Source organism: Scyliorhinus torazame, chromosome 5, assembly GCF_047496885.1.
Source record: "Scyliorhinus torazame isolate Kashiwa2021f chromosome 5, sScyTor2.1, whole genome shotgun sequence".
In the NCBI taxonomy this organism is placed as follows: Eukaryota; Metazoa; Chordata; class Chondrichthyes; order Carcharhiniformes; family Scyliorhinidae; genus Scyliorhinus; species Scyliorhinus torazame.
The window spans coordinates 163,440,091-163,453,257 of NC_092711.1; the positions used below are offsets into that span (position 1 = coordinate 163,440,091).

Here is a 13,167-nt window from a genome sequence, read left to right on the forward strand (position 1 = left end):
CACACCCCAAGGAGGTTGTACAGTTTTTTACAGCACTGTTGGCCTGTCCGGACGGTGTTTCTCACGGAGGTTACTGCCTCTGCCACCTGTGCCTAGGTATGATGAATGGTGGCAGCTGGCAGCTTCCTTCCCGGGCCGCGGTACTGGGTTGCCCGCCTCTCCTCCACGACATCCAGCAGGGTCTCAAGCTCGGTGTCCATAAAGCGGGGTGCCACTCTCCTCACTGCCATCTTGTTGGCTGGGATGGTGTGTGGGGAGTGAAGTGTGTTTATGCAGCTTGTCAGCCTCCTGAGTGTCAATCGTGAATCCGGCAAATCCGGCACCGTTTCTCATTGGAATGGATTGAGTTCCATGTGGTGCCGGTCCTGGCCCCTCAACAGTCGTTGAATTGGACCAGGTGCAGCATCAGTTTTGCTATCGTAGAACTCGCGAATCCTGTCCTAGCATCAACACTTAGTCTCAGGAATGGAAAATTTAGCCAAAGAAGTCTCCCAAAATTAGAGATCCAAGGAACGAGGGAGAATGAGGAACAAAGGATTACTAAGAGGCTGCATTGGAGAAATTAATGGGATTGAATATTGATAAGTCCGGGAGACCTGATATTCTACATCTCAGAGTGTTGAAAGAGGTTGCTATCAAGATCACAGATACATTGATGATCATCTTCCACAATTCTATAGATTCTGGAATGGTTCCTGCAGATTTAAGGTAGCAAATGTCACCCTATTGTTCAGGAAGGGAGGGAGAGAAAAAATGGTGAACTACAGACCTGTTAGCCTGACATCAGTATTGGGAAAATACCAGAATCTATTATAAAGCATGTGATAAATGGACACCTGGATAATAATAATTAACCTGGATTTATGATATGGAGATGCCAGTGTTGAACTGGGGTGGGCACAGTAAGAAGTCTTACAACACCAGATGAAGGAGCTGCGCTCCGAAAGCTAGTGACTCAAAACAAACCTGTTGGACTTTAACCTGGTGTTGTAAGACTTCTTAACATGGATTTAGGAATAGGTAATCATGTTTGACAAACCTTTTGGAGTTTTTGAGGATGTTATTAACAGAATTGATAAAGGGGAGTCCGTGGATGTGGCACACTTGGATTTTCAGAAGGTTTATGATAAACACCCCACAGGAGGTTAGTCAGCAAAATGAAAACACATGGGATGGGAGGTAATATACTGGCATGGATTGAGGATTGGCCAACAGGCAGAAAACAGAGAGGAGGAATAAATGGGTCATTCTCACCTTAGCAGTTGGGACGAGTGGGTTACTGCAAAGATCAGTACTTGGGCCCCAGCTGTTCATAGTTTAGACAATGATTTGGATGTGAGGACTAAATGTAATATTTCCAAGTTCGTAGATGACACAAAACTGGGTGGGAATGTGTGTTGTGAGGAAGATGTAAAGTCTGGTATTGTCTCTTGGCATCCCTGTTGGCTTTGCAGAGGTCGTACCTAGATTTTTTTGCATAGGTCAGGATCGCTTCTCTTGAACTCCTCACACCCTGTCTTCAGTCGGGAGTGAATCTCCCGATTAAACCACTCTTTCTGGTTGGGTAACGTACGTACTACCTTCTTTGACACACAATCTTCTACACACTTACTGATGAAGTCTGTGGTGGCGCTGGCATACTTGTTTAGGTTGGCTGCTGTGTTCTTGAATATGGACCAGTCACTGACTCCAAGCGGTCGAGTAGGAGCTCTTCTGTTACCTCAGACCAGCACTGCACGACCTTCTTAAATGGATTTGCCCGCTCAAGTTTCTGCTTGTATGCCGGGAGAAGGAGCACCGTCTTGTGGTCCGATTTTCCGAAGTGCGGTCAAGGGATGGATCATCAGGCGCCCTTGATGTTTGTGTAGCAGTGGTCAAGGATGTTGGGGCCCCTGTCAGGACAGGAGATGTGTTGGTGGAATTTTGGCAATACACTCTTGAGGTTAGCCTGGTTGTCCCCGGCCACGATGAACAAGGCCTCTGGGTATTCTGTTTCATTTTTATTTATAGTGGTTACAATTCATCAAGCGCATTCTTCACTTCCGCCTGGGGTGGGATGTAGACCGCCGTGATGATGGCAGAAGTGAACTCCATGGAAGGCAGTATGGACGGCAGTTCACAGTCGGGTATTCCAGGCCGGGGAGCAGTAGTTCGTCAGGGTCGCCACGTCCTAGCACCAGGAGTTGATGAGAAGACAAATCCCTCCACCCACTCCAGGTTCAGTCCTGGATGTGATTTTTTTTTTTTTTTTTTTTATTAAATATTTTATTGAAAATTTTTGGTCAACCAACACAGTACATTGTGCATCCTTTACACAATATTATAACAACACAAATAACAATGACCTATTTTATAAACAAAAAATGAATAAATAATAAATAACAAAAATGAAAACTAACCCTAATTGGCAACTGCCTTATCACAAGTAACACTCTCCAAAAATATAATTTAACAGTCCAATATATAATTATCTGTAGCAACGACCTATACATATTATACAGTATATATTAACAACCCTGAGAGTCCTTCTGGTTCCTCCTCCCCCCCCCCCCCCCCCCCGATCCTGGGCTGCTGCTGCTGCCTTCTTTTTCCCATTCCGTCTATCTTTCTGCGAGGTATTCGACGAACAGTTGCCACCGCCTGGTGAACCCTTGAGCCGACCCCCTTAGGACGAACTTAATCCGCTCTAGCTTTATAAACTCCGCCATGTCATTTATCCAGGTCTCCACCCCCGGGGGCTTGGCTTCTTTCCACATTAGCAATATCCTGCGCCGGGCTACTAGGGACGCAAAGGCCAAAACATCGGCCTCTCTCGCCTCCTGCACTCCCGGCTCTTGTGCAACCTCAAATATAGCCAACCCCCAGCTTGTTTCGACCCGGACTCCTACTACTTTTGAAAGCACCTTTGTCACCCCCATCCAAAACCCCTGTAGTGCCGGGCATGACCAAAACATATGGGTATGATTCGCTGGGCTTCTCGAGCACCTTGCACACCTATCCTCCACCCCAAAAAATTTACTGAGCCGTGCTCCAGTCATATGTGCCCTGTGTAATACCTTAAACTGAATCAGGCTTAGCCTGGCACACGAGGACGACGAGTTTACCCTGCTTAGGGCATCTGCCCACAGCCCCTCCTCGATCTCCTCCCCCAGCTCTTCTTCCCATTTCCCTTTTAGTTCATCTACCATAGTCTCCCCTTCGTCCCTCATTTCCCTATATATATCTGACACCTTACCATCCCCCACCCATGTCTTTGAGATCACTCTGTCCTGCACCTCTTGTGTCGGGAGCTGCGGGAATTCCCTCACCTGTTGCCTCGCAAAAGCCCTCAGTTGCATATACCTGAATGCATTCCCTTGGGGCAACCCATATTTCTCGGTCAGCGCTCCCAGACTCGCGAACTTCCCATCCACAAACAGATCTTTCAGTTGCGTTATTCCTGCTCTTTGCCACATTCCATATCCCCCATCGATTCCCCCGGGGCAAACCTATGGTTGTTTCTTATCGGGGACCCCCCCAAGGCTCCAGTCTTTCCCCTATGCCGTCTCCACTGTCCCCAAATCTTTAGTGTAGCCACCACCACCGGGCTTGTGGTGTAGTTCCTCGGTGAGAACGGCAATGGGGCTGTCACCATAGCCTGTAGGCTAGTCCCCCTACAGGACGCCCTCTCTAATCTCTTCCACGCCGCTCCCTCCTCCTCTCCCATCCACTTACTCACCATTGAAATATTAGCGGCCCAATAATACTCACTTAGGCTCGGTAGTGCCAGCCCCCCACTATCCCTGCTACGCTGTAAGAATCCCTTCCTCACTCTCGGGGTCTTCCCGGCCCACACAAAACCCATGATGCTCTTTTCAATCCTTTTAAAAAAAGCCTTTGTGATCACCACCGGGAGGCACTGAAACACAAAGAGGAATCTCGGGAGGACCACCATCTTAACCGCCTGCACCCTCCCTGCCATTGACAGGGATACCATATCCCATCTCTTGAAATCCTCCTCCATCTGTTCCACCAACCGCGTTAAATTTAACCTATGCAATGTGCCCCAATTCTTAGCTATCTGGATCCCCAGGTAACGAAAGTCCCTTGTTACCTTCCTCAACGGTAGGTCCTCTATTTCTCTACTCTGCTCCCCTGGATGCACCACAAACAACTCACTTTTCCCCATGTTCAATTTATACCCTGAAAAATCCCCAAACTCCCCAAGTATCCGCATTATTTCTGGCATCCCCTCCGCCGGGTCCGCCACGTATAGTAGCAAATCGTCCGCATACAAAGATACCCGGTGCTCTTCTCCTCCCCTAAGTACTCCCCTCCACTTCTTGGAACCCCTCAACGCTATCGCCAGGGGCTCAATCGCCAGTGCAAACAATAATGGGGACAGAGGGCATCCCTGCCTTGTCCCTCTATGGAGCCGAAAATATGCAGATCCCCGTCCATTCGTGACCACGCTCGCCACTGGGGCCCTATAAAACAGCTGCACCCATCTAACATACCCCTCTCCAAAACCAAATCTCCTCAACACCTCCCACAAATAATCCCACTCCACTCTATCAAATGCTTTCTCGGCATCCATCGCCACTACTATCTCCGTTTCTCCCTCTGGTGGGGCCATCATCATTACCCCGAACAACCTCCGTATATTTGTGTTCAGCTGTCTCCCCTTCACAAACCCAGTTTGGTCCTCGTGGACCACCCCCGGGACACATTCCTCTATTCTCATTGCCATTACCTTGGCCAGGACCTTGGCATCTACATTTAGGAGGGAAATAGGTCTATAGGACCCGCATTGTAGCGGGTCCTTTTCCTTCTTTAAGAGAAGCGATATCGTTGCTTCAGACATAGTCGGGGGCAGTTGTCCCCTTTCCTTTGCCTCATTAAAGGTCCTCGTCAGTACCGGGGCGAGCAAGTCCACATATTTTCTATAGAATTCGACTGGGAATCCATCCGGTCCCGGGGCCTTTCCCGCCTGCATGCTCCTAATTAGTCCTGGATGTGATTAACAGCAGGAATAACAGCAGAATCTAACCGTCATCACTTGTGAACCCTTTGATGTCTGAGCATGTTGGATGACTCCCTGCCCACAGTTACAGCAGGTGAATGGCCTCTTTCCAGTGTGGACTCGCTGGTGTGTCAACAGGGCAGATGAATCACACAATCTCCTACCACAATCAGAGCAGGTGAATCAAGTGTGAACTCGCTGGTATCTCCGCAATGTGGATGATGTTTGAAATCTCTTTGTGCAGTGAGAGCAGCTGAACAGTCTCTCCTCAGTGTGAATGCACTGCTGTTCCATCAGTACCTGAGAGCTTTTAAACCCACTCCTACAGTCAGAGCATTTAAAGGGTCTCTCATTGGTGTGAGTGACAATGTGGCTCAGCCAGTGATGACCGAGTGAATCTTTTCCCAGTCGGAGAGGTGAACGCGCTTTCCCCGGTGTGAGCTCGCTCGTGTTTCATCAGGTTGGATGAGGTTCTAAAGCTCTTTGTGCAGTGTGGATGCGCTGGTGGGACATCAGTAGCTGGGAGCTTTTGAAATCCCTCCTGCAGTCAGAGCATTTAAAGGGCCTGCTCTTGGTGTGAGTGACATAGTGGCTCAGCAGGTTGGATAATTGAGTGAATCCCTTATCACACACAGAGCAGATGAACGGCTTCTCCCCGGTGTGAACTCGCTGGTGTGCCTGCAGGTTTGATAACTGAGTGAATCCCTTATCACACATAGTGCAGGTGAATGGCCTCTCCCCGGTGTGAACTCGCTGATGTCTCTGCAGGTGGGCTAACCGAGTGAATCCCTTTTCACACTGAGAGCAGGTGAAAGGCCTCTCTCCAGTGTGAACTTGCTGGTGTCTCTGCAGGCTGGATAACTGAGTGAATTCCTTCCCACAGTCAGAGCAGGTGAAAGGCCTCTCCCCAGTGTGAACTCGTTCGTGTCTCCGCAAGTTGCCAATGTCAGTGAATCCCTTTTCACACTGAGAGCAGGGGAAAGGCCTCTCTCCAGTGTGACTGCGTTGATGCCTTTCCAGCTCGTGCGGGGCTATGAATCCCTTCCCACACATAGAGCAGGTGAACGGCCTCTCTCCAGTGTGACTGCGTTGATGCCTTTCCAGCCCGTACACGCCTTTGAACCCCTTCCCACAATCCTCACATTTCCATGGTTTCTCCATGGTCCGGGTGCTCTTGCGTCTCACCGCGTTGGACGATCTGTTGAAGCCTCGTCCACACACAGAACACCTATACAGTCTCTCCCTGCTGTGAATGGTGTAGTATTTTTTCAGGCTGTGTCAGTGGTTAAAGCTCTTTCCACAGTCAGTGCTATGTAACAGTCTCACACTGGTGTGTGTGTGTGTCTCAGTGCTTTTCCAGACACACGGATGTTTAAAATCTCTTGAAGCAGACAGAATAGATAAACATTTCGCCTTCTAGATTCAAAGGTCGATGATATTCGGTTCCCAAGAATTGAGTGACTCAGTCAGTTCTTGATGTGATATTTAGTTTGAGATATCGGCCTCAAATTCCTCTCGTTCGAACTTCCTGCAAACAGATTTTATAATAGTAATCATTGTTAGTACAGGATAGAAACTCAGAACAGACAATTCTAATTTCCAGCGAACATTCTTTCCTCTCTCTTTCCCTGAAATGCTCTAAATCTCAATCCCACACTCTCCCTCCATTCTCACTCTGCTGTATCTAATATTCACCCTCCCAATTCTCCTGAGGGCACTGAATCAGGCTGATTGACAGGTCCATGCTCATTGCTTCCTGTCCTGGACACAGAGGCTGCCAGACAGATATATGTCTATGTTACTGGACGATAAATGTGTGTAATGTACGGACTGGATTCACTTCCTTCCCCTCCCAATTCTTCTGAAGGTGCTGATTGATGCTGATCAACAAATCTAAACTCATTACAACCCGTACAAGAGTAGAGACTCTCCATCTAAGTATATTTACTGATTAGAGATGGGATGATTCGGAGGAAGAATTTTATTTAGTCATGGAGTGGTCATGGAGCAGGAACCCACTGCCCACAAGGGTTGTGGAAGTCGAGATGATCAATAATTCAAAATAAAATATGAAGAAAATAAACTTGCAGGGGAACAGCAGGGGCTGTTTAGCACAGGGCTAAATCGCTGGCTTTGAAAGCAGTCCAGCAGCACGGTTCAATTCCCGTAACAGCCTCCCCGAACAGGCGCCGGAATGTGGTGACTAGGGACTTTTCACAGTAACTTCATTTGAAGCCTACTTGTGACAATAAGCGATTTTCATTTCATTTAGGGGCTGTTTAGCACAGGGCTAAATCGTTGGCTTTGAAAGCAGACCAAGGCAGGCCAGCAGCACGGTTCAATTCCTGTAACAGCCTCCCCGAACAGGCGCCGGAATGTGGCGACTAGGGGCTTTTCACAGTAACTTCATTTGAAGCCTACTTGTGACAATAAGCGATTTTCATTTCATTTCATTTTTCAACAGGGATATTGAGGGGGAATGGCACTGACTGGATTACTGTACAGAGAGTCAGCATTGACTTGAGTTCCCAAATGGATTCTGTCAGTGCTGCAATGACTGTATGACTGGAAATATATAATGTAGGTACAGTACTATTTACAAAACTAGAAATAATAATACATGTATTTTATCACAGAACCATCAATAATAGATCTAATATATTCCATATAACACTAGATAGATCTCTGTCTGATATAAAATGTTAAAAATTCATTTATGAGACGTGAGAGTCGCGGTTCAGCCAGCATTTATTGCCCATCCCTAGTTGCCCTTCAGAAGCTGGTGATGAGTTGCCTTCTTGAACTGCTGCAGTCCTTGAGTTGTAGGTACATCCCCTGTGCTTCAGGGAAGGAGTTCCAGGATGTCGTCGCAGCAACAATGAAGGAAGGGCAATATATTTCCACGTCCGTCTGGTGAGTGACTTGGAGGTGAACCTCCAGGTGGTGGGGTACCCAGGTATCTGCTGCTCTTGTCCTTCTAGATAGTAGTGGTCGTGGGTTTGGAAGGTGTTGTCTGAGGAACCTTGGTGAGTTACTGCATTGCACATTGTAGATGGTATACACGGGTGCCACTGTTCTTCGGTGGTGGAGGGTTTGAATATTCGTGGAATGGGGAGCAGTCAAGCAGGCTGCTTTGTTCTGGATGGTGTAGAGCAGCATCTTGAGTGTTGTTGGAGCTACACTCAACCAGGCAAGTGGTAATTATCCTAATACACGCCAGACTTGTGCCTTGTATATGGTGGACAGGCTTTGGGGGTCAGGAGGTGCGTTACTCACTGTAATCTTTGGCCTGCCCTGGTGGCCACCATATTAATATGGCTAGTCCAGTTCAGTTTCTGATCAATAGTATCCCTCAGGATGTTGGTTGTGGAGGATTCAGCGATACTAATGCCACTAAATGTCAAGGGGCGGTGGTTAGATCCTCCTTTGTGGGAGATGGTCATTGCCTGACACTTGTGTAGCACAAATGTAACTTCCACTTATCAGCCCACATCTGGATACTGTCCACGTCATGATGCATTTGGACATGGACTGCTTCATTATCTGAGGAGTCACGAATGGTGCTGAACATTGTGCAGTCATCCACAAACATCCCCACTTCTCACCTTATCATGAAAGGGAGGTCATTGATGAAGCAGCAAAAGATGGTTGGGCCAAGGACTGCACCCTGAGGAACTCCTGGAGCTGAGATGATTGACCTCCAACCACCACAACCATCTTCCCTTGTGCCAGGTATGACTCCAACCAGCGGAAAGTTTTCCCCGATTCCCATTGACTGCAGTTTAGCGGGGGCTCCTTGATGCCATACTCGGTCAAACGCTGCCTTGATACCAAGGGCAGTCACTCTCACCTCAACTCTGGCGTTCAGCTCTTTTTGTCCATGTTTGAACCAAGGCTGTAATGAGGTCAGGTGCTGAGTGGACCCAAACTGAGCGTCCACGAGCAAGTTTTGCTGAGTAAGTCACACTTGATAGCGCTGTTAATGAGTCCTTTCATCACTTTGCTGATGGTGGAGAGTATTCCAACAGGGAAGTAATTGGTTGGGTTTGATTTGTTCTGTTTACTGTTCCCTTTCATGTCAGCCATCTCCTGGGGAAACTAGCCCTTTAAATGTGAACATTAGGAAAGAGACCATCATTTTAGACAGACAAATAAATGTGTCAAGCTGAGGGTGCAAAGGCTGTCAATGTCTTTCAGACAGAGAGAGACCTGGGCCAACCTTTCCAGAGTCTGTACCCTCCCTGGGTTAATTTTCTTTCCCTTTTGTTGCTGCAAGTCACCAGTTGAAGGTCAGAATGAGACAATAAATGGAAAGAGGGAGAAAAGAAAGTGTTTTACTCACAGATGTTGGAGACAGGAGTCTGTGTGCAGCTCAAGCTCATTCAGGGTTGGGGGAACAACAGTTTTGCTCGGCAGAAACCTCCATGTCCAGCTTCCGCATTGAGACAATGGGGGAGCTCTGATTGGTGGAAGAGCAGAGTCCTTCCGGTCCTCCAATCTTCCTATTGGTCAACACCTCAGCAGGAAGGTCAGCGGAAGTGATCTCGCCTGCACATGCGCAGATTCCCCTTCCCTCAGACATGCGCAGTCCCGGGTCAGGGGATGGGGAGACCACCGACGGCCGGAACTGTCAGCCGGTTGCCTGGGAACCTTGTCTCGAGGATAAGTGGGGGATGGGGAACAATGGATGGGGCGGGGCTCCCGCGTCTGCGCGCTGGCAAGTGACGTCACCGCAGAGCGGACTCATTCCTATTGGTTGATTTAGAGGACGAGTTCGTTTGGGATGTCACAATGTGGAGGTTGGACAATGAGTTTCAGACTAAAACTTCCTCCTCTGGGCAACATCTGGGAGCAAATCAATGCCTTTCATAAGATATAGGAGCAGAATGAGGCCATTTGGCCCATCGAGTATAACCCTTCAACCCGATTAAAAATCTGTCTAACTCCTCCCTAAATTTACTCACTGTCCCAGCTCCACCGCACTCTGGGGTAGTGAATTGCACAGATTCACAGCCCTTTGGGAGAAGCAGTTTCTCCTCAACTCTTTAGAATTTGCTACCTCTTTTTAAAAATAATCTTCTTTGTCACAAGTAGGCTTACATTAACACTGCAATGAAGTTACTCTGAAAAGCCCCAACGCTCCACATTTTGGCTCCTGTTCGGGCACACGGAGAATTCAGAATGTCCAAATTATCTGTCAGCCCGTCTTTCGGGGCTTGTGGGAGGAAACCGAAGCACCCGGTGGAATCATAGAATTTACAGTGCAGAAGGAGGGCATTCAGCCCATCGAGTCTGCACCAACCCCTGGAAAGAGCACCCCACCCCAGCCCATGCCTCCACCCCATCCCCGTAACCCAGTAAACCCACCTAATCTTTTTGGATACTAAGGGCAATTTATCATGGCCAATCTACCTTTTATCATGGCCAATCCATATAACCTGCACATCTTTGGACTGTGGGAGGAAACCAGGGCACCCGTACAAAACCTATAAAGACACGGGGAGAACATACAGACTCAACACAGCCAGTGACCCAAGCCGGAACCGAACCTGGGACCCTGGAGATGTGAAGCTACTGTGCTCACCACTGTGCTACCATGCTGCCCATTTTATCCTAAGACTATTACCTCTCGTTCTAGAATGCCTGAAAGACATGCTGTTAGGTGAATTGAACATTCTGAATTCTCCTTCTGTGTACCCTAACGGGCGCCAGAATGTGGTGACACAGGGAGTTTCACAGTAACTTCATTGCCGTGTGTTTTTTTAAATTTAAAGTACGCAATTCATTTTTTCCAATTCAGGGGCAATTTAGCATGACCAATCCACCTAGGCTGCACATCTTTGGGTTGTGGGGGCGAAACCCACGCAAAAACAGGGAGAATGTGCAAACTCCGCATGGACAGTGACCCAGATCCGGGATCGAACCTGGTACCTCGGCGCCATGAGGCGACAGTGCTAACCACTGCGCCATCGTGCTGCCCCATTGCGGTGTTAATGTAAGCCTACTTGTGACAAAAATAAAGATTATTATTATTATTAAGTAGGAGTAGCCTCTCCAAGGCAGCCTTCAGGACGCGCGACAATGCAGAATCGCCAAGCAGAAACTTATAGCCAAGTTCCACACATGGGTACGGCCTTGACCGGGACCTTGGATTCATGTCACATTACATTCAGCCCCCCCCCCCCCAACCATCTGGCCTGGGCTTGCAAAATTCTGGCTTGAGACAATTTGCACCTCTTTAACCTGTGATTATCCCTCTCTCCAGTCACTCCGTCTGGACCTGTAAATACTTAATTACCTGCAAAGACTCGCATTCAAAAGTATTGTCTTGTATCATTGACTTTCTCTATGTATATGTTTCTGGAACCCACCTCTTCATTCACCTGAGGAAGGAGCTGTGCTCCGAAAGCTAGTGATTTGAAACAAACCTGTTGGACTTTAACCTGTAAGACTGTGGGCTTGTCAGCTGTACAGTGAAACCAGGCATCCAACAGCCACAGAGTCCTCTAATATTGGACACTGGGTTATCCCTGTTCTGTAAAAAACAGACCTATCTGATACTGGGGGTGATATAGTTAACCTGACCCTTAATTCATTCAATTCCAAAAGTGAATAACATTGATTCAAGTATAGTGATTACTCTGTTAATCTGTCAACAAAGTGGTGTCAGTTCATGCAGATCGCAGTCTGAACTCAATTTAATTACTTATTTTTGTTACTGACTAGTATAGTGTCCAATCTAAAAGGACGGTAGCACAGTGGTTAGCACAGTTGCTTCTCAGCTCCAGGGTCGCAAGTTCAATTCCCGGCTTGGGTCACTCTCTGTGAGGAGTCTGCACTTTCTCCCCGTGTCTGTGTGGGTTTCCACCGGGTACTCCGGTTTCCTCCCACAGTGCAAAGATGTGCAGGTTAGGTGGATTGGTCATGATAAATTGCCCTTAGTGTCCAAAAAAGATTAGCTGGGGTTACGGGGGTAGGGTGGAGGGCTTAAGTAGGGTGCTCTATCCAAGAGCCGGTGTAGACTCGATGGGCCAAATGGCCTCCTTCTGCACTGTAAATTCCATGATTCCTCTATGACACAGCTCAGAATAGGGATGTTTGGTTTGTGTTTCCTGTCTGCAAAACCTCTCTGCTCATCGCCTGGGAAAGGTGATTACAAAGGACATAGCTGTAAGTAAAGGGTAGAAATCCAGAACTGACAATTCTAGTCATCAGAGAACATACTTTTCCCTCTCAAACTATAAATCACTGTTCCCCACACACTCCCTATTGATTATAGATCGAATACATCCTCCTATCACATTACCATGGGCACCTCACCAGTAGAGAGACAGGAAGGTGCTGGAGGATGGACTGGAAATAGGGCTCCACCAATCAGGGCACAAGGTATGGGACAATGTGTGTGTGTGTGTGTGTGGCGGGGGGGGGGGGGGGGGCTTTGGTATCGTGACCCACAGGGTTCAGTTCTCATGTCCAAAGCAGGGAGTCATGGTACAGAGGAACCAAAGAGAAACAATTTGGATCCTGAACATTGTGAACATCCTTTACTCTGGTTGTCTTTGATCCTCAAGTCATTTTGTCTTTCTCACCTTGTTTGTTTCATTAATTAACATTTGTTATAAAAATGTTGATTTTTGAGACTTTTCATGATTAGATTGATGCACTTTCGGGAAAGTGAGTGAGAGGGGTTGACAGGCTCTTTTTAAAAATAAATTTAGAGTACCGAATTATGTTTTATCCAATTAAGGGGCAATTTAGCAGAGCCAATCCACCTACCCTGCACATCTTTGGGTTGTGGGGGTGAGACCCATGCAGACACGGGGAGAATGTGCAAACTCCACACAGACAGTGACCTGGGGCTGAGATCGAATCCGGGTCCTCAGCGCCATGAGGCAGCAGTGCTAACCACTGCATTACCATGCCGTCCCTGACAGACTCTTTTAACAGAAAGTGAGTCCCTCCAAGGTAATTGGTAAAGGAGCCTGAGGGACAGATGAGATTATATTTTTGACACAGCGATGTTAGACAATGGGCTTCCGGGAGTCAATACAGCCTTTATCCACCTTTCCCAAATTCGGGAATGATTCACAGTGATAACCCTTATTGGTGACAGCGGTTAGATTTTATTCAGTGGAAACAAGAGCTCACACATGCTAATGTCTGAG

At 47.7% G+C, this 13,167-nt stretch overlaps 1 long non-coding RNA gene across 3 annotated transcripts in view; it reads left to right on the forward strand.

The window, feature by feature from the left end:
* The window catches only part of LOC140420375 (uncharacterized), a 36,756-nt gene that overhangs the window by 12,719 nt on the left and 10,870 nt on the right, over positions 1-13,167 (forward strand). Inside the window, exon 1 of one of the 3 annotated variants that reach the window (XR_011946327.1) lies at positions 9,413-9,530. The exons of 1 other annotated variant lie outside the window; for it this stretch is intronic. This is a non-coding gene — a long non-coding RNA (uncharacterized lncRNA). Of the gene's footprint in view, positions 1-9,412; positions 9,531-9,557; positions 9,802-13,167 lie in introns of those variants that run through there. One more of the 3 variants, XR_011946328.1, reaches the window with a different exon arrangement.